Source organism: Macaca thibetana, chromosome X (genome assembly GCF_024542745.1).
Source record: "Macaca thibetana thibetana isolate TM-01 chromosome X, ASM2454274v1, whole genome shotgun sequence".
Classification (NCBI taxonomy): Eukaryota; Metazoa; Chordata; class Mammalia; order Primates; family Cercopithecidae; genus Macaca; species Macaca thibetana.
The window spans coordinates 27,400,848-27,423,023 of NC_065598.1; the positions used below are offsets into that span (position 1 = coordinate 27,400,848).

General features: G+C 35.4%; 1 protein-coding gene across 5 annotated transcripts in view; it reads left to right on the forward strand.

The window, feature by feature from the left end:
* DCAF8L2 (DDB1 and CUL4 associated factor 8 like 2) overlaps positions 1–22,176 on the forward strand; it is a 176,885-nt gene that overhangs the window by 98,255 nt on the left and 56,454 nt on the right. For 3 of the 5 annotated variants that reach the window (XM_050777594.1, XM_050777593.1, XM_050777592.1), the window contains one exon: positions 4,523–4,599. The exons of the other annotated variants lie outside the window; for them this stretch is intronic. The gene's annotated coding sequence lies outside the window, so the exon portion shown is untranslated. The remainder of the gene's footprint in view (positions 1–4,522; positions 4,600–22,176) is intronic. 5 annotated transcript variants of the gene reach the window in all.

Genomic DNA, 22,176 nt, shown 5'->3' on the forward strand with positions numbered 1-22,176 from the left:
ACCCGGGAGGTGAAGGTTACAGTGAGCCGAGATAGTGCCACTGCACTCCAACCTGGGTGACAGAATGAGACTCCATCTCAAAAAAAAAAAAAGATTTGGGGTTAGGTATAATATTAGTAAGGATAATAATAATTTGTAACCTTTACTGAATCTTTCTATATGTAGAAAAATTTCTGAGCTAACTTATATATACATATATATGTATATGTGCACATATATGTACACATGCACATATATATGCATATATAATATACATATATATGTGTATATATGTGGTTGTGTGTATGTATGTATATATGTATGTATTATATATAAAATGCATACATATATACATATAAATATATATGTATATATACACATACATACACACAACCACATATACTACATGTATATGTCAAGCACTTTTCTGAGTACTTCACATGTATTAATTCATTTATTTTTCATAACAACCCTTCAGAAAATACAATAGTGTATGTGTATCAATGTTTTATGGATAAGGTAGCTAAGGCACAGAGTTTAAGTATATTGTCCAAGTTTGCACAGCTAGAAAGTAGAAGATTTGAAATACCAGACCAGGCAGCTTGCCCCTGGGGCGTTTAGTCACTTTCATTTCTTTACTTTTTATTTTATGGGAATATAGTACATGTATATATTCATGGGGTTAATCACCCTTTAATCACCCACCATAGCCCACAAATTTCCAAACTTTTACAAATATGGATGATTATTAGAATCAAATTAATTGTTGGTTTAGTGAATTAGAATAGCATAGTAGTTAAAAGCATGGATATTTATGTCAGATATACTTTCCCACTTATTATGTTGGGTGACATTTGGCAAGCTAACTTTCTTATGCCTCAGTTTAACAGTTTAATTTTCTATAAAACTGGAATACAGACCTGTCATTATTAAGAGATTAAAGAAAGTGTGAAAGTGTATATGAGTGTAACTTGTTACATTTCAAAAATAAATACTGATCGACGGTATTTATTTTACTCATTGTGCCTCCTCTGCCTATTTCTAGTAAAAATAAAATTCATATTGGTCAATAATATTAATTTTGTGGGATTTTTCTGCCTAGACAAAATTAGAAAAAGCAAAATACTAGAAAACTAGGGCCTAAAGGTTGATAGAAGCTGGAGAAATAGAATGCATCACCTCTGCCAATGAGAGATAGAGAGCCCAGCAGTAGTTAGTACCTCTGAAAAACCTATAGAGATGTGCACACTGACTTTCTCATGTTCATGTTCAGACAGCATGAAGCCATTGTACAATAATGTCAGTCGGGAGAGAACTTTCCTGTTTCCCTTACTGTTCGTCTCTCCCAGTGCTTTGACATTGGCAGGGATTCAGGAATCCGAAGGTGGAGTAGAAATGTTAGGCAGGGAAAGAAAATGTTGCCACCCATATTCCCTTTCTCAAATTACAGGTTTCCACTTGCAGCAGGCCGCGGTTGTAGAAAGGTCAAAGAAGATTTATCTACAAATTGAGATGAAAGGATTGAACAGTATTTTGGATCGGGTAGTCTCAATTCAGAATTGAGGCTTTATTTGTGACTTAGTGTGAACATAGGACTTTCTGCTTTTTAAGAGTAAGCTGAGAAATCAAGGGACCTGCCCTTTTTAACATCCAATGGAAAGTGAACTACACTCACTTATAGGTACTGAAGAGAACAAAAATGGAATTGCTTTTATGAATATTCCATGTGATTTTTCCTTGTTCCAAGTAATTTTTTTATCATTTAAAGTCAAACTCTAAAAATGTGAAATTTGGAATCCAGACCTGAAAAAGAGTAATATTTTAGTAAATGTAATAGTTAGGTTTAGAAGACACAGAAGAATTGGAATATCCAAAACACTCTCTAAAATTCCATTATATCACCTTTGCCTCCATAAACTGTCTCCCATCTCTTAGTTGAGGAAGATAACATGTCCCTTTTTGTCACAATGGTTGCTTGACTGGGAATCAACATCCAAATTCAACGTGACCTGGTGGGGAGAGATACTGAAGTATAGAGCAAAAATAGTTAAAAGAAGCATTCAAGCAAAACTATTTGAAGGAGTTTACTAAAAAACATTGTAAAAATTTTGGCAAATAATCATGAAAACAGATTGTGAAAATGTCAGACAAGGGAAAGTGTAATGTATTTCTAAACCAGACTGATTATTTTACATGTATTAATTTAGTAGAAGGTGTGTATCCAATGTGCTAGTTGGTTAGCTGGCTGAAACTTTAATGGTTTTCTAGTTGACTAGTGCAAACTTGGATGTCATTATGTTAAGCACTTTGAATCATATTGACATAGTATAGAAGGTAGTTAAATTCTTTAAGAATAAGAATGCTGTGTGACTCACATAGCCACTCTCAAACCTAAAGAGTCTTGCTTCACCAAGGCCTTGAGAAAGACATAGGTGATGACAACACATGAAGATTTAAAGAGTGCTTTATTGGCTTTAGGCCAGGGATGCTGGTAGGATGAAATGCAATTTGACTGTCTTCTGAGCTTCATGGGATCATAAGGTTGTAGAGCACAGTAAACCACTAGAAACAAAGTGGACATAGTTATCACAGCAGGTAGCACAGAAAGCAGAGTAATCCGCTGCCACGGGAGGCTGTGACTTGCAAAGATCTCTGGCGATGCTTAATTAATCATAAAGTACCTTAAGTTCTGGTTTAATTTGCATAATTAAATGTAGAGCAAAAGAAAACAAAACTTTAGTCCTGCCTTAAGCCAACATGAAAGAGAGTCACAGTTTATCACCCCATTTCTAATCTTGAGTCAGTTCCCAAGCCCAGAGCAATCAGTTCTCAATTCCACTAAAGTCTCCCCTGTAACACCACAATTGAGTACTCTGTATCTCTTTGTAGGCTTCTCATAGTGACTTATACTTATTCACCTGAGTCACTAGGTGCTGAGGCAGGGAAATCCAAATATGTCAGGTACAATCGTAAAAGGCATTGATTAATACTAATTTTTGAAGACACATATGTCACTATAGTCTTGAATAGCAATTTAAAGTGCTGAAATTTCAAAGGAAGTTTCAACATGAATTTACATGGTCTGATATGGAAGTATATGTAAGTATTTGTGTATGTATATATGTATGTATGAATAAATGCATGTCTACTTATACAATATTAGAATCTTAACAATGGAACTGTGTTACCTCATGAAATTTCAAATAAAAGCCTTTTAACCTCATGTTTTCTGCCAAAATAGTGAATAAGACATCCCTGGAGGAAGAGCAGAGATTAGAACCACCTAGAAAGAGTCCAAATAAGTAGGAGTGGTCATTGTCAGCACAGTTTGGTCAGCACAGAATGTTTATGGGACTTGAAGAAAAGCAGTAGATTACCATAACATTAATGAGGCAATGACTCTAACTGTTGCTGCTGTTGCAGATGTGTTTTCTTAACTGGAGAAAATTATTGTAGCTCTTGGCATTCAGTATTCATTTATCGATTTTGTGCATGCATTTTTCTCTATTTCAACAAATTGAGACAACTAGAAGTAGTTTGCATCCCCCCGGGACAAGTTTGCCTAGACTGGCTCTCTTTACCAGCTCTCTCCAGACTTTTCTTTGCTTATCTTAATTTTTTGCTTAAACAAATGCTGTCTTCTTCCTCCAGGAAAAAGAAGAGAGAGCCAACTACTCTACAAAGGAAAAGGGATGTAGTTTGTAGGATTTTCCTTGTTATGAGAGGAGCAGAAACCTAACTGTTGACAAGGGTATGCTCATGGCTAATTCGAAAGACCCTGTTGAAATTGAAATTATGGTGTTCTGTTCAGCCCTAAATATGCCAGATGCTGGAGATGCCAAGGTGAATAAGTCAATGGCTGGCTCTTCTCTGACAAAGGCAGTTGAATTCTGGTGAGGAACACAGAGACATAAACAGATTCATTCCTTCATCCCACAAACACTGAATGTTCACTCTGCGCCAGGAACTATTCTACCTGTTAGACATATAAAGGTTTGAAAAAGTACACATGGTTGATGCACTCCTGATGATTATTTTCTAATAGGAAAAATATATTTTAATCAAAACCCCAAACAAATAAAATGTAGAAATGTCTCTATGTTAAGCTAAGAAAAAGAGAAATGTTTTGAGAGCCTGTGAGAGGAGTTTCACCTGATCTTAGAAGTAAAGGATAGCTTCCATGTGGTGATGAGGAATGGAGGATAGTTTCCCAGTTGGAGAGAATATTGTTCACTGCGGTCCTGTTTGAAGTAGGAAATAATTAATTGAAAACCCAAGGAAGCTTAGTATGATGGGACATCAGAAAATGAGGCAGGGGTTTGTGAGAAATAAAGCTTAGGAAAAGTAGGAAAAGCGGAAAAAGTGGAGGCCATATCATGCAGGACTTTGCAGGCCAGATTAAGAATCGTGCTCTTTATCCTAACATTATTAAACTATTGAACATTTTCAGCAGGTGGGTAACAGAATATTTACTGGACTTGAAGAACAGTAGATTACCATAACCTTAATGAGACACTGACTCTAACTGTTGCTGCTGTTGCAGATGTGTTTTCTTAACTGAAGAAAATCATATCACATGTGAACTTTCTGACCATACTGTGGAGCGGTGCTAATAAGGAGGTAAGAGTGAATGTAGATAAATCTGTTAGGAGGTTGTTAAAATAATCAGATGAACCATAATGAGATTTATTTCTAGACAAATGATTATAGAGATAGAAATAAATAAATTCAAAAATATTTCAGAGCTAAAACTGGCAAGATGATGATATGAAAGGTGAGAAAGAGGGTTATATCAAAGGTGACTTCTTATTTTCTGGTTTGCTTATCTGCCTGCTTGGCAGTGCCATTCTCCAAGAGAACACTAATGAAAGACTATGTTTTAGAGGAAAGACAAAATATTTTATTTTATTTTATTTTATTTTATTTTATTTTGAAGTGTCTATGTCACTTTCAAATATAAGGGGCATGTAAATATATCAAAAGTATATGATATGGAAGTTCCTGAAAAAATTAAACATAGAATTACCATATGATCCAGAAATTTCACTTCTGAATATATAACCAAAGGAATTGAAAGCAGGGACTCAAACATATAATTGTATACTAATGCTCACAGCAGCATTATTCGCAGTAGCCAAAAAGGTGGAAACAACAAAAATGTCTATCAACAGATAAATGGATAAACAAAATGTGGTATATATAGAATTGAATATTATCCATCCTTAAAAAGGAATAAGATTCTGATTCTTGCTACAACATGGAAACAACATGGAAGAACCTTAAAAACATTGTGCTTTGTGAAATAAGCTAGACACTAAAGAGCAAATATTGTATGATTCCACTTATCGGAGGAACCTAGAACAGGCAAATTTGTAGAGGCAGAAAGTAGGATGGTGGTTGTCAGGGGCTGGAAGGGCGTTATTTCATGGGTATGGAGTTTCAGTTTGGGAAGATTTTTTAAAGTGCTGGAGATGGATGTTGCTGATGGTTGCACAACAATGTAAATGTGCTTAATGCCACTGAACTATATGCTTCAAAGTGGTGAAAATGGTAAATTTTATGTTATATGTATTTTTCCATAATGGAAAATGTATGTAGATCTGGAGCTCAGAGTCCTAGGCTAAAGATATAAATGAAAGTGTCATCATTGTGTTTATGACAAGTGAAGTCATGTAAAATTGTCTAGTTTGAATGTATGTGGATGGAAATGTATGATGGAAGGAAAAGAGAATTTAGAACTAAAGCTGATGAACTCAATAATGGCTATGGGGAGGAGGACTGGTCTTCAGAAAGGACAGGGATGGGATGGCTAGAAATGTGAGAGGAAGACAAAAAGAGAAAGGAGAAAAGTGTCAGATAAGTTAAAGGGAGTGAATATTTCTAGGAGCCAAAGATCAGTAGTGTTCCTTGCTACTTGAATCCCTCTTGGTGGAAGGATTCTATTTCTCATTTATCTTGAAGAGTCCTCCTTGGGACTGTAATGCTATAGTAGTTCATTTTTGCTGTAAGGCAAAGCTCTCTGTAATTCCAGTTTGAGCTTTTTTTTTCCCTCTATTTAATTTGTCATAGGAAATTACCCATCAAGCCACAGATGTGGTTTGAAGAAGGGGAAGTAATTTGGCAGGAGTAAGGCACTCTGGATGTATGAGCTATCTGCCTATGCAAATTACTAATGCCTTTAGAACCTGCTTGGGCTCAGTGCTGTTTTCACTTGATATTTAAGAGCTTCTGAGTATAGCACATTTTACGGCTAGGAGAAATAGATTGTATCCAGCTCATGACAAGCAGCTGGGGTCAGATATCCCGGGACATTGTTCCCCGGGCCTAAGATTCAACCTCTGTGAGCTGATCCAGAGCTCCTTCTCAAGAAGAAAATAAACTTGGTAAAGCAGGCCTGACTTTGCTACAGAAGTCTTGGGTCCTCATCCGCTATTCTTCTTTCACGGTTTACAGTAGGCTTGATTGCACATTGCCACCTGCCTCTGACACTTCAAGCAACACAGCATATGCTGTTTTATAAGGATCAGTTGGCAAAGATATTTGTCCTGTACCTTAGACCAGCTAGAGAGTCATTCTTTGCTCTGAGCCCCACTAAAATGAATAGGCTCTTGCTTTATCCAGCAAATAGATCTAGCTAGAACAACATTAAATGACACATTTCTCAAATACCTCAAGGGGTACCCCAAGAATGTTAAGTGGAAATCAAGATGTGTAAATATATCCTTTATTTTGTATCAGATGAACAAGACTCCAGAAAAAATTTCTGGGGTAATAAAAAAAACTATCTCTCTATCCATCCCTGGCACGACAGTCAAACATTTAGGGTGCCATTTATTTCTTTCTTCCTAGATCCTATAGCAAAAATTCATCACTTTAGAGGTTCATCAGAATGACCTATAAGAATGTGAGTTTGTTAGGGTCCCTATGGACTAAACAGTGGCACAGAGCCTAAGAGTTGTCATATCTCTATGGCAGGATTGTGAAAGTTTGCTCCTGCCCTGCAAGTCCCAAGGTAATAAAACCGTTCTACAATGCAGTTGAGTTAGAAAAAAAAGACTTCATAAAGCACGTCAACCACTGTTGGCAGTCATGCAGGATCATAATAGCATTGTTAAAGTAAGCATGAGTATGAATGTGTATGAGAAAAAACAATAAAAACACTCTGTAAATCACTTCTCTCCTTTTGCACAAAGTTAGAAGTAAAGAATAATAATTTTTAAAAATATCTTAAGTACTGAAAATTGTATTCGCTGAGGCTTGGCCTTCCCTTTCTACATTTTTTTCTATACTTCACAGGTTATCTGTCCCTATCCCTATTTTTTTGTTTGCCCATCCAATGCCAGTGTCCGATTTTTCTCTTAAACTGGAAAGTATCGAAACTCAAGCCTTTAGAATAGTTGAACGACTGACTAATTGACCTCCTTGCATTACCTCAGCCAAGAATTGGCACTTTAATACTTTCAATTGTTATTTGAAAAGCTGTGTCCTGTAATACAGGAATTTCAGGCATTGCCAAGCAAGTGGAGATACATTTGAGATCTTGATACGTTTGAAAACTCTTTGTCTGTGAAAAGAAACTTGATTTAGTCAGTTTTAGGTGATTAGATAGCTGGATCCAGAAGGTTAAATCTGCATTCTTGTTCAGTTAGAAGCACACTCTGGGGAGATGAAGTCATTCAGGGATAACTTTGCTGAAGGTTGGACTGAAGATAATGCTAGAGAAAAATCAAGAGGTTCTCTGGCCAATGATTACTGAACAAAGGTGGAGTACTGTTTTAGAGGTAGATATCTATAGGTTGGCTCATGCCTTTGAGCTGGGCTAATGGAGAAGCCTTTTACTCAGCAGTGAATAAAAGAAGCAATCAAGTCTTCTGTGTAAGTTTGGGCTTGACACAGCAGTTTATAGCAAAGGCAAAGGTAGAAATTAAATACACACAAACACACCACATGTTAAGTAAGCAGACACCCTGAGTCATTATAGACTGTACAATAAAGTTAAGTGTAGAAAGAGGGTAAAGTGGTGGCAAAAGTAGAAACAATAAGTAGAAGTAGAGACAGGGAATAGGTCTGATGTAATATTGTATCTCTAGATTGTGAGATATTAGGTCTCTTCTCTCGAATGGGTGACAAAGTAACCAGGTCATTAGAGCTGCACTGCCCTAAATGTAATTCATGTTCTTTGGGAAGTCCACTCTAAAGTGTTATCTCACTAATTAAAACAAACTAAAGCAACAAAAATATACAGTACATCTATTTCAGTCAAGTCAATCATTTATTGTATATTTCATTACATAAAATATATCAGTCAGTAGTAATACATTTTATTTAAGAGCTCTATATTTACCTTATGTGATTGGATTAAAATTATATTGTCGTAGCTGAAGTAATATATCAATTCTGTGAACAATTTGCTATTAAAATAATTTTCAGAAATAGTCAACATTTTAAGCATTTACTCTCTGAATCTTTCTGGACCCCAGATTTCTTATTATAAGTGATCTAAACTATGTGATTGCTCAGATACTACATATTTTCTAACCCCAAATTCCCAGAGCCTATTTTTACGCTACAAAAATTAATTTTATTATATGATTAACATGTTGTAGAAATTCAGAGAATTATTTGCAGTCACAGAATATGAAAATAAAATGGAGTCATGTTTCTTGGTTTTTTGTTGGTGGTGGTGGTGTTTTTTGAGACAAGGTCTCACTCTGTCACCCAGTCTGGAGTGCAGTAGTGTGATCATAGCTCACTGCAGCCTTATACCCCTGGGCTTGAACAATCCTCCTACCTCAGCCTCCCAAGTAGCTGGGACTACAGGCACGCACCTCCAGGCCAAACTAATTTATTTCATTTTTTGTAGAGAGAGGGGCTTACTATATTGCTCAGGCTGGCCTCAAATTTCTGACATCCAGTGATCCTCCTGCCTCGTCCTCCCAAAGTGTTGGGATTACAGTCATGAACTACTGTGCCCAGCTGGTTTTAATTTTAAAATGAGACTCTCCAGACACGTAAAATCGTTTTTTAAGGTTAAATTGATGATGTATTTAGTAAATGAATTTTAAGAATGGTCTCTGAAGGTAGGAATTTCTTATGAAATTAAGGAAGGAAACACAAATATTGTAAAGGATATACGATAAAACAAAATACAATAATTTGTTTTTTAGAGTATCCAATAATGACATATTATTCCCTTTTACTTTAGAGTAATTTATTTTATCTGGTTTAGACCTTCTTGATAAAACTCTTCTGTCTATTTAATGAGTAAACACCTCACATTTGTCAGTAAATTTCATTTATGTAATGGAATTATATTGTTTGTAGTTGTAGATTAATAGAGATTAAATTTCCATATGACAAAAGATTATGGGTCATTGTGATTCAAGTCAATGCAAGTTCACGATGTTGGCAAAATGAGTATTTTTATATGTTGTTTAAGCTGCCAAGAGTCTTCCCAGAGTCCTTTATTTAAAGGAAGAAGACTGTATTTCTCAAGAAAAAAAAATCCTGTAAAGTTTTATGTGCTTTATATTGACTTTTTGTCTTTCTGACACATTTAATAGTTCCTGTTAGAGCCACAAGATATTGAATTGGAGGTTCTGAGTTGGGTCACTGCTCTATTTGAATAATCCTTTAAAACTTTAGTCCTCACAAACAAGCAGTAGCTGGCAACTGTTACAATGATACCCAGCCACACTTCACATAAACATGTAACAGTTTGTCCAGAGATCATTATAAACACATACTAGGCTTCTTTGAAACTAGTGTCTTCAAAAAGGACTAATTAGTAGCTGAACGTTGAGTACTTCTATAAAGTTTTGTCCTCCTAGCTTTGAGTATTCCTAATCTAAATTTCAGTTTCTTACTGGCAAATCTTTCTTTTTATGACATGAAACAAAAGGAAAAATAATTGGCTTTATCTGTGCTGATTTAGCAGTGGTCACTGTTGAGAGCTTCAAACACCCTTCCCACTGTCAGTCTCTGCTCTTCACCATTCTGCTTCATATTATTCATTCAAGTGGCATGAAGAGGGGTATGGTGGCTGTGGGATTTGAACCATCATTGAACAAGATATGGGAAGTGAATAGTATTTGCTCACCATGACTTTAGTTTTAGTTTCACCTTCCAAATTAGGCTTCTATACACTTCTTAAAGCTTTATTTAAGTTGTACTTTCATCAACATACACAGTAGTAACAAAGCCCTTTCTAATAGTCATTGTATTAGCTACCTTGTGGCTGTTAATGTTCATGCTCCTGCAAGATCCTTTCAAATCCCTTTTTGTACCATTTACTTCCCTTTCCCTTCCAAGCATCAGTACTAATGTACAGCTCTTTAGTCCTCAAGCTGCTGAAGGGGCTTTTGCCCACAGGTGAAGAGATTGTAAAGCATCTGGGACATCTGAGAGTTGATATGCTCATCCCTCCCAGTGTGGCCTTTGACCAATGACTGAACAGTGTAGAAGTATGAAAGTTCACTCCCTTGCCTGGTATAAGGATAACTCAGACATAACTTACTCTCTAGAGTTCCCCAGGAGGATCACGCTGAAGCTATCCTCTGAGGGGTGTTCACCTGAGATTGCACTGTTCCTTGGCTTCCACTACCTCCCCTTGGATCATTTTCTTAAATTAATCAAACATACATCCTCATCTCAGAGCCTATGTTTAACTTAGGATACACCTATAGTAGAGACCTCACTGTCATGTCAAAATATCGCCGCCTAGTGGCAAGACTAAGAATATCGGAGTTATTTGCATTAACTGCATGACCTTTCACTGAATACCTTTTTTCATTGAATACCTTGCATTGAATACCAACTGAAAGTAGTGAGAGGTATCCAAAGAAGACAGTGCCATTATCTCTACCCTCAAAGAGCTAACGATGTCTGGAACCAAAAGAGAAGCAGTGACAGCAAACATGACCACAGGTAGGATTTGCACAGCTGTGTCATTAGGAAACAAAGAAGCAGTATGGGAAGGAGGGCCATTTTCTGAGCATCAGAGTCACAGGATCTCATCATCTGAGATACGTTAGACACTTATAGCTCCTATCCCAGCATCTATTTTCATCAGAAAAGACTAAAGCAGAATTTTATATGTATTAAAACTCATTAAGTTGTTGCAGGCTTAAATTGCAAAGACTAGCTTATGCCCAGTGAAAGTAGGCTTCATAGTGGCACAAATAGGTAAAATATACAGGTGGATGATAAAAAAGAGGTTGAGACTAGTCCAGAGACTAATAGCAAATACAACTTCCCTAATGAATGTCAGAACCATAAATATGCTGCATTTAGGGCATTCAGAATGTACGGTGAATCCTATTACAGTAGATGGAACCATGTATCATGAATGTATGTCAAAAATGACTCCACTTAATATAATGTTCTACATGGTAGGACATCTTTGATGTGAACTAAATATATACAACTGTATAGGCCATCAAGTCCAAGCTATCCATCTACATAGATATGAGCTCTTACATATGATTCTGCAGACTTGTTTTTAGCGTTTTAGTGACCCAATGCTCACTCACTCATATTACCGATCTTTTGTAGGCCAGCTGAATTACAAACATTGTGACTTTCCTCCATTAATCTCATACCTATCTTTACCTTTTTATCTTCTTAGAATGTCAACTCATGTTTACTTTCACATTCTGTTTCTGATGAGACCCTTTTGGTCAATATTCTTGGGAATCACTGTAGCTAATCAGTTTAAGAACAGGATGCAATGTCCTCTCATCAGCATTGTGCACTAAGCTGAGACTCCACGGCATATCCCCTTCAATTTAGAGTATTATAAAGAAACTTCTTGCTTTGAAATGGATACCTCAGGAATAAATCAAGAAGAGTTTTTGTTTTCCAATTCTATCTGAAAGAAATATGTAAAAAAAACATCGAGGCGGGAAAAATTTAAGTGACAAGATAAAGAAGTTTGATATTGCCTCTATCATTCTTAAGAAAGGAGAACACTAGGGGCAGGCCGTTAGAGAACATCTGTCAATAGTTTAATAATAATTTGGGGTAAAGAAATAATTTGTGGGTGACAAGACTTTGTACCATAAGACAATTTCATTCAATTACTGTATCAATAACTGCGTAAATTCATGCATTTACAACCAACTTATTTTTTATAAAGATGCCAAGAGCATACAGTGGGGAAAGATAGCCTCTGTCATAGATGGTTCTGGGAAAACTAAATATTCGTAGTCAGAGGAATAAAACTAGATCCCTATCGCTCACTACACACCAAAAATGAACTCTAAATTGATTAAAAACTTAAATGTAAGACCTGAAACTTTGAAAGTATTAGAAGAAAACATTGGTGTAACACTTCAGGACATTAGTCTGGGCAAATATATTTTTGTGTAAGACCTCAAAAGCATAGGCAACAAAAGCAAAAACAGACAAATCGGATTACAGCAAGCTAAAAACCTGCAGAGCAAAGGAAACAATCAGCAGAGTGAAAAGACAACCTACAGGATGAGAGAAAATATTTGCAAACTTTCCATCTGACAATGGATTAATACCAAGAATATATAAGGAACTCAAATAACTCAATAGCAAAAAAAAAAAAAAAATCAAATAATCTGATTTCAAAATGGGCAGAATAACTGAATAGACATTTTTCAAAAGAAGACATATAAATGTCCAACAAACATAAAAATGCTCAACACTAGTAATCATCAGGGAAATGCAAATCAAAACCACAATGAGATATCATCTCACATCAGTTAGAATGGCTAGTATCAAAAAGACAAAAACAAGACAAAAGCAAAATAGATGCAGGTGAGGATGCAGACAAAGGGAAACTTTAGTACACTGTGGGTGGGAATGCAGTGTAGTAAAGCCATCATGAAAAACAGCATGGTGGTTCCTCAAAACATTAAAATAGATGTATCATATGATCCAGAAATTCCACTACTAGTTATATATCCAAAAGAAAGACAATCAGTACATCGAAGAGATATTTGCATACCCATGTTTATTGCAGCACTATTCACAATAGACAAGATGTGAAATCAACCTGTGTCCATAAATAGATGAATGAATGAAGAAAATGTGATATATATATATATAGACAACAGAATCCTATTTGACTATAAAAAATAAAATCCTTTCATTTGCAGCGACATGGAACTGGGGGTCATTATATTAAGTAAAATAATCCAGGCAAAAAAGACAAATATTGCACATTCTCACTCATATATATGTAGGAGCTGGAAAAAAAAAAAAAAGTGTATCTCATGAAGATAGAGAATGGAATGGTGGTTACCAGAGGCTGGGAAGGGGTTGGAGATGAAGATAGGTTAGTTAATGGCCATAAATGTACACTTAAATAAAAGGAATATGTTCTAGTGTTCAAAAGCAGATTAGGGGTCCTATTGTTAATGACAATGTATTGTATTTTTCCACATATCTAGAAGAAAAGTCTTCAAATGTTCCCAACAGATAGAAATGATAAATGCTCTGGGTCAGTGGTCCCCAACATTTTTGGCACCAGAGACCGGTTTTGTGGAAAACAATTTTCCTACGGACTGGGTTGAGGGGTGGTTTCAAGATGAAACTGTTCCATCTCTGATCATCAGGCATTAAATTCTCATAAGGAGCACACAACCTACATCCTTTGCATGCGCGGTTCACAATAGGGTTCACGCTCCTATGAGAATCTAATGCTGCCACTGATCTGACCGAAGGTGGAGCTCAGGCATTAATGCTCGCTGGCCACTCACCTCCTGCTGTATGGCCTGGTTCCTAACAGGCCACGGACAGGTACCAGTACATGACCCAGAGATTGAGGACTCCTGCTGTAGGTGATGGACACCCCCAAATTCCCTGACTTGATCATTACACAGTCTCTGCATATAACAAAATATCTTGTGTAGCCTATAAATATGTATCAATTATTATGTGCCCATGAAAATAAAATAAAATCTTTGCACAGAGGGAAAATGACTGTCTAAATGAAGTAAAATATATTTATCAAAGTTCTTGATCACGTTGTTATTTTTAGAATAAAATGTACTTGAGCAACAGGGGGGAAACCTGTTCAGTGAATAAAGTTGCATGAGGAAAAATACAAACAGATATTCAAAACTTCAAAATAAGGTAGCAAGAGAAACTAATATCAATAACTAGTTGCAAGTACTGAAATTCTTTTTAAATAGCAAAAGGCAACTAAAAATCATCCTTAAACTATATCAGCAATATAATAATAAAATCCACATGAATCTGGGAAGTGTTAAAAATACAATGATACTAAGGCATTAAGAAATCAGGGCTGGGCAGAGTGGCTCACGCCTGTAAACTCGACACTTTGGGAGGCTGAGATGGGAGGATTGCTTGAAGCCAGGAGTTCAAGACCAGCCTGGAAAACATAGCAAGATCCCCTCTACAAAGAATTTTTAAAAATAGTTGGTCCTGGTCATGCATGTGTGTAGTCGCAGCTACTTGGGAGGCTGAGGCAGGAGGATAGCCTGATCCCAGGAGGTGCTACACTCTGGCCTGGGTGACAGACTGAGACACTGTCTCTGAAAAGAATAAGAGATCCTTCTGTCTTTATAAAGGTACTCATCTTTATAAAGGTATCTGTCTTTAGTTCCCTAGCTGAAACTGTTGTTAGAGTTTTAGATTTAATTTGAGTCTATATTTTCATTAAAAATATGAAGAATTTAATTGTATGCCCAAGAATTTTTTTAAATACTGAAAGGGAGAAATCTGGTTGTATTAAATGGCTAAATAAAGTTTTTGCCTCTTCAAAAAATAGAATAAAAAGAGTGAATTAATTATTGTTTTTGAGTGGAAAACTGTTCTGTATGTAGAGTATCAGATAAAAAGAAATGGGCTTAGATAAAATAGAGAAAGATTTCAGTCACATATGAAAAACTGGTTAATTATCTAATTGATAAAAAATAGAATGGGCCCATCATGATGAAGTTTAGCATCTTTTTTTACAGCGATAACATTTATAAATATTAGAATTGCAAGGAAACATATATGACCATCCAATCTCTCCTCTTCATTTTTGAGACCACAAAATATGAACACAGAAATTAAATTGCTTAATTCACCTAAGCAAGTCAAGGGCAAATGTAGGACTTGAGCTCAGAGTTCTTAACTTCAAGGCTAGGTCTGTGGCCTTGGATAAGCTATTTAAAGCTTTTGTGCATTGCTTTGTTTTATTTTGTATTCATACAATGGAAATAATAATGTACAACCCAAAAGGACAACTATGAGTATCAAATAAATATTTGCAAAACATTTAATATGATGACCATCTATGATAATTATTCAAAAATAGTAGCTTTTTTGTTGTATTATTATTATTGCCTAGTGCTTTTTCTTCTAAAACATGTTGTCTAACAATAACAAAAAAAGGATATTCTAGAAGTATCTCTTGTGAGCCATATTTGGTGTAAAAGTCCAGTTAGAAAACTTTAAAATGTTAAAAGTATATTTTCCCCATGAGAGAAAATGTACAGTCTCTAATGATGACAATGAGAAAATTGTGACTAAATTATTAATATATAAGTATATTTGGTGAGTAACTACATGGAGTTTTTTTTTTTTTTTTTTTTTTGGTTTTCATTTGCTATTTTTTTAACCCAAAAATAAGTTCCTCTTTTTGAAATCACACTCAGGATAGGTTTTATTATCACCCCACTTTCTAGATAAGAAACTCAAATCTCCAAAAGATGAAATATCTTGTTAACGTTTTCCCTGATGTGTTCAGTTTATTCCTGCCATCAGAGGCCCCAGACTGATGATTCAAAAGTATATGGGAAAAGTATTTTGCTATGATTCTAAATCATTCCCTCTTTTTATCAGTACAATTTGACCATATCTACAAAATTTGAAAGCGCACATACCTTGATTTATCAATTTTCCTTTAGCATTTTATTGACTGAATGTATGCAAAATGCATATATAACAAATGCACTCACATATACACAAGGTAGGTAGGTAGATAGATAGATAGATAGATAGATAGATAGATAGATAGATAGATAGATTTTTTGAGATGGAGTCTCACTCAGTCGCTCAGGCTGGAGTGCAGTGGTGCAATTTTGGCTCACTGCCAACCTCTGCTTCCCAGGTTCAAGTAATTCTCCTGCCTCAGCCTCCCAAGTAGCTGGGACTACAGGTGCACGCCACCACACCCAGATAATTTTTTGCATTTTCAGTAGAGACGGGTTTCATCATGTTGGTCAGTCTGGTCTCAAACTCCTGACCTCAGGTGATCCATCTGCTTCAGCCTCCCAATGTGCTGGGATTACAGGCGTGAGCCACCGTGCCCAGACAACCGTAAGATATACATACAAGAATACATTGCCACATTATAGCCTTTATAACTAGCAATTGAAAGATGGTTGTATGAATTACTGTTACTTGTCGAATGGAAGGCCATGTAGCCATTAGGAAGAATAGGATACAGGCTAACAGCAGACAATATAAATGATTCATTCATTCATACATTCAGCAAATATATGAGTTCATACTACATTCCAAGCATTACTGATGCAGCCATGAACAAGACAATGTTCCTGCCTTTATGGATTTCAAAATGTGGTGACAGAAGCAGACATTAACCAGAAAAACAAACACATAATGAATGTCATATAATGCAATGTAGTGATTAAGCGCCATAAAGAAAAATAAGAAAATAGGAACAAAAGTATATATTGCTTAGTAAAAATAAAGAAATAGAGTTAGGCTATTATAGTCCTATTCATGTTAAAAGTAAAGAAAATGTATATATTCCATATAATTATATATGCATATATTCAAGAGACTTTTTTGGAGGATACATAAGACTCTGTCTGTCAGTAGGGGATACTTCTGAAGAGAGACTGAGGGACTAAATCATGACAGAAAATAATCTTAAGATACTAATATTGTTAATTATGACTTTCTGTGATGTAAATTTTGTACATTTTAACTCTTTTTACCACACACATTATTTTTTAAATAATAAAAGAAGATAAACTAGAGGAGGTCAAGAGCTTGGATGCATGCAATTTATGAGCAGTAGTATAGTCTTTGCTAATTTGAATATTTATTTGGGTTGCAACCCCAAATGCCATCCATAGCCATTTCAATAACAAAAATGTGTAAATCAGGCTGGCTAAAAAAAGTACGGGGAATTAAAGAGCATGTGATGATCTACAGAATGCATGTCTTGACTATGGCTCTTAATTTTTTCTCAGACAAATACATTTCAAAGTGTAGAAAGAGATACAATTTTTCATTTCTCTGGCCTTATCTTACCAGAGTTAGGCACTCTTGCCCACCAAGGGCTGACCACCAGATCTTTTTAAGGTGATCTTGCTGACATATGAATTACATGAAATTGTTCACCACTAAAAGAAGAAAAAAAATAGCCTTTTACTATAAGCACAATAAAATGCCAGATTGTTATAATGGCTTACAAATCTTCTAATCTGGCCTTTTCCTCCTCTCTTTTCTCATTGTTTCTACCATGCCCTTCACTGGCTATGGCATGCCAAACTGAGTTTTGCTCTTTTTCTCTTTTGTACCTACACATTTAGTAGTCACTCTGGTATAAACTATTTACAACTCAATTGAATTGACACAAAAAGTCATTTTTTTAGAACAACTAATATCCCTAAATTAGAAATAATTTGAAGCTTCTCTTGACTGAGATGAGAACTACAAATTGAGAGCATAAAGGCTCATGTCTATTAATATTCCCGTGTGTCATCAAATACCACTGAAATAAGCATTTTTTAAAATGAAGGACGAAAATGCATTTCCCTGTGCCAAGCAATTTTTCTGTATTTCTCTGCACATTTACCTGAAACTTCTTTAGATATATGCACATTTATCATTCTATCAGAATGACATTTAATATATTGAGGAAAAAAGCTAACAAAATATCACATTTAAGATCTAAATCAAATTGCAGCAATTCATTAACATATGAATCTAACAAGGTTATAACTCTTCATAAAATAGCTGATTTTATACTATAAATCATTTTTTATGTTAAATAGATGTGGGTTTTTGTCTCACTTATTTCTGAAAAGTTGTTTTAGGAGAAATATAGATGACAGATAATGTTGTTTCCTAAGCATTTATACGGCAAATTTAAATCCATGTCAAGATGATAAAAAATAGACATAATTGCAATTCATTAAGAAATAAAACACAGTTTTAAAATTCTACCTAAATCATTTTATATGTGCCACTGCTAAACTATTGGCTATTTGCTGGAAAGATGTGGTTGCATGTAAGAGAAGTATCAAAAAATTAATGGTGATAGCTAATTTTCATTGAAACATCTATTTCTGTTTTTCTGTCCTCTTTTCATTAAAAGTGTGGATGTTATTATGAAGATATTGAGCGATGGAATATCCAAAGATTTGCATGTAATGAAAATCATCAGAATTAGCTTATGATATATGTACTTTTTTTTTTTTAATTATACTTTGAGTTCTAGGGTACATGTGCATAATGTGCAGGTTTGTTACATATGTGTACTTGTGCCATGTTGGTGTGCTGCACCCATCAACTCATCAGCACCCATCAACTCGTCATTTACATCAGGTATAACGCCCAATGCAATCCCTCCCCGCTCCCCCCTCCCCATGATAGGCCCCGGTGTGTGATGTTCCCCTTCCCGGGTCCAAGTGATCTCATTGTTCAGTTCCCACCTATGAGTGAGAACATGCGGTGTTTGGTTTTCTGTTCTTGTGATACTTTGCTAAGAATGATGGTTTCCAGCTGCATCCATGTCCCTACAAAGGACACAAACTCATCCTTTTTGATGGCTGCATAGTATTCCATGGTGTATATGTGCCACATTTTCTTAATCCAGTCTGTCACTGATGGACATTTGGGTTGATTCCAAGTCTTTGCTATTGTGAATAGTGCTGCAATAAACATATGTGTGCATGTGTCTTTATAGCAGCATGATTTATAATCCTTTGGGTATATACCCAGTAATGGGATGGCTGGGTCATATGGTACATCTAGTTCTAGATCCTTGAGGAATCGCCATACTGTTTTCCATAATGGTTGAACTAGTTTACAATCCCACCAACAGTGTAAAAGTGTTCCTGTTTCTCCACATCCTCTCCAGCACCTGTTGTTTCCTGACTTTTGAATGATCGCCATTCTAACTGGTGTGAGATGGTATCTCATTGTGGTTTTGATTTGCATTTCTCTGATGGCCAGTGATGATGAGCATTTTTTCATGTGTCTGTTGGCTGTATGAATGTCTTCTTTTGAGAAATGTCTGTTCATATCCTTTGCCCACTTTTTGATGGGGTTGTTTGTTTTTTTCTTGTAAATTTGTTTGAGTTCTTTGTAGGTTCTGGATATTAGCCCTTTGTCAGATGAGTAGATTGCAAAAATTTTCTCCCATTCTGTAGGTTGCCTGTTCACTCTGATGGTAGTTTCTTTTGCTGTGCAGAAGCTCTTTAGTTTAATTAGATCCCATTTGTCAATTTTGGCTTTTGTTGCTGTTGCTTTTGGTGTTTTAGACATGAAGTCTTTGCCCATGCCTATGTCCTGAATGGTACTACCTAGGTTTTCCTCTAGGATTTTTATGGTATTAGGTCTAACATTTAAGTCTCTAATCCATCTTGAATTAATTTTCGTATAAGGAGTAAGGAAAGGATCCAGTTTCAGCTTTCTACTTATGGCTAGCCAATTTTCCCAGCACCATTTATTAAATAGGGAATCCTTTCCCCATTTCTTGTTTCTCTCAGGTTTGTCAAAGATCAGATGGCTGTAGATGTGTGGTATTATTTCTGAGGACTCTGTTCTGTTCCATTGGTCTATATCTCTGTTTTGGTACCAGTACCATGCTGTTTTGGTTACTGTAGCCTTGTAGTATAGATTGAAGTCAGGTAGCGTGATGCCTCCAGCTTTGTTCTTTTGACTTAGGATTGTCTTGGAGATGCGGGGTCTTTTTTGGTTCCATATGAACTTTAAAGCAGTTTTTTCCAATTCTGTGAAGAAACTCAATATCGTGAAAATGGCCATACTGCCCAAGGTTATTTATAGATTCAATGCCATCCCCATCAAGCTATCCAATGTACTATTATTTCTATTTTATAAACAAGGGATGTCTCAGAATGCTGTGTACAAAAATTGCATACCAGCAAGTGACAGAGATTGAATTCACACTAAGATTGTTAAAATTTAAAACTCATCTTATTATGTGGACAGCCTGAATGAGGATAGGTGGTGCCTAGTGAGAAACAGGGAGTGGAATTCTCTTTTCAGATTTGAAGCCTAGGAGATTGAAAATATGAAGATGTCATTCGTAGAAATAAGAAGGATTTAGATTTGAGTTTCGAAAAATGCTAGTTCTATTTTGAAGAGGTTGATCATAACGTGCTTCTGTTGAACATATGGTCATATATTTGATATGGTTGAATGTATTTTTAATCAGCTAGGAACATAAGAGTAGTGGTGTAGAATATTATTCTGGTGAGAAAGAGGTATAGTTTATTCAAACAGTGACTGGCATCTTCCAAATATCTTCCAAATAACATAGCTCTCCTTTTCACTTTATGTGTATGGACATACCTACATTTACTACCAAATTGCTTGTCATTGAAGGTGTTACATTCAGATTTCTGGCTTCTTGGAGATATGTACTTAAAGTTAAACATTAACTTAATATGAATGTCAAGGGAAAAATAATAGCCTGACATGGACTTTTCATAGTATCGTGAGAAAAAGAGAATTTACTCACTTACAGCCATACAGGATATGATAAGATTGGCAGTTGAAATGAATTCTTGGTGTCCCAGTGGGTTTTGTAAAAGAATTTAATGTATTAAGTGCCTAAACAATGTGTTTTCTCTAATTTTCACAATTTATTCTTTATTTCCATTCAAATCTATTGTTCATAAATATTATCTAGAGAAGACTTTTAAACGAAAGAGCATGGATGGGTTTAAAAGGTCCTTATCACCAAGATTTAATAAGCACAATGTTGCTTCTCTGTGGAATTTTTCTGAAAGAGTTTGATTCTCAAAGGTTTCATGACTCTAAACAGCGAAGAATTAGAGACTTAGAGAAAATTGTTTATCTATTTTGGTGAGATATTTTATATCCTTAACCTAGTAGTTTTCAACTGTGGTGACTGTGTCACCCAGGGGACAACTGGAAAGTTTCTGGAGACATTCTTGATTATCATAACATAAGGAGAAGTTCTACTACCATTTAGTGGGTAGAGAATAGGAAGTCTGCTAAACATCCTACAGTGCACTGGATAGTCCCCCACCAGCAGAGTTATACGGCCCCAAATGTCAATAGTGCTGAAACTGAGAAAGCTTGCCTTCATCCCTGCAGAGTTCTAGGATAATATAAAAGAAAAAGACTTCGATATTTTGTTATGCAACATATGTGCCAGTGTATAAAACAATTTTTTAACCAGGTCACTGATTGATATAATTCACATGTGAATTATATTATAAGCCAAGAAAAGTCTGTATCATTTTAATAGAATATTCTAACAGTAAGTGACTCTGTCTCTTAAAAATACAAAAAATAAGCACACATGGATATTTGAAAGGCTATTTTTGAAGCTGCTTAAAATTAATGGACATTAAACTCCCATGTGCTTTGTTTCATCAGTAAAACTGTGGAGCTCATTAACAAAAAACCAGAAACTTAGCTATATAAATCAGGAAATTTATAAAGTGTAGCCACTAGTGCATGTCTATGCGTTTCTGAGTTAACTAAAAATTAAATATTATTGAGAAAAATAAAGGCAAGTTCTTCATAAATTATTAATTTATAGTTTTACTAGTCTTCATATTAGAATCATTCAGGTTTTCTCACCTTATATATAACTTCTATTCCCTCCTATTTTACCCTAGTTAAATGGTTTAATTTTAAAATAAGTATTTTCCTTTGTTTATTATGTTCCTGTACATATAGAAACCTGTTCTATAATTTTATCATATTTTTAATAATTTCCTTTTTCAGATGTGTTTATGTCCTTTGCTCATTTTTTTAATGAGGTCATTAATAATCTGAGAAATGCAAATCAAAACCACAATGACATATTATCTCACATCTGTCAGAATAGCTATTATTAAAAAGTCAAAAAATAACAGATACTGGCAAGACTGTAGAGAAAAAGGAACGTTCATACACTGATGATGAGAATGTAAATTAGTTCAGCTGCTTTGGAAAGCGGTTTGGATATTTCTCAAA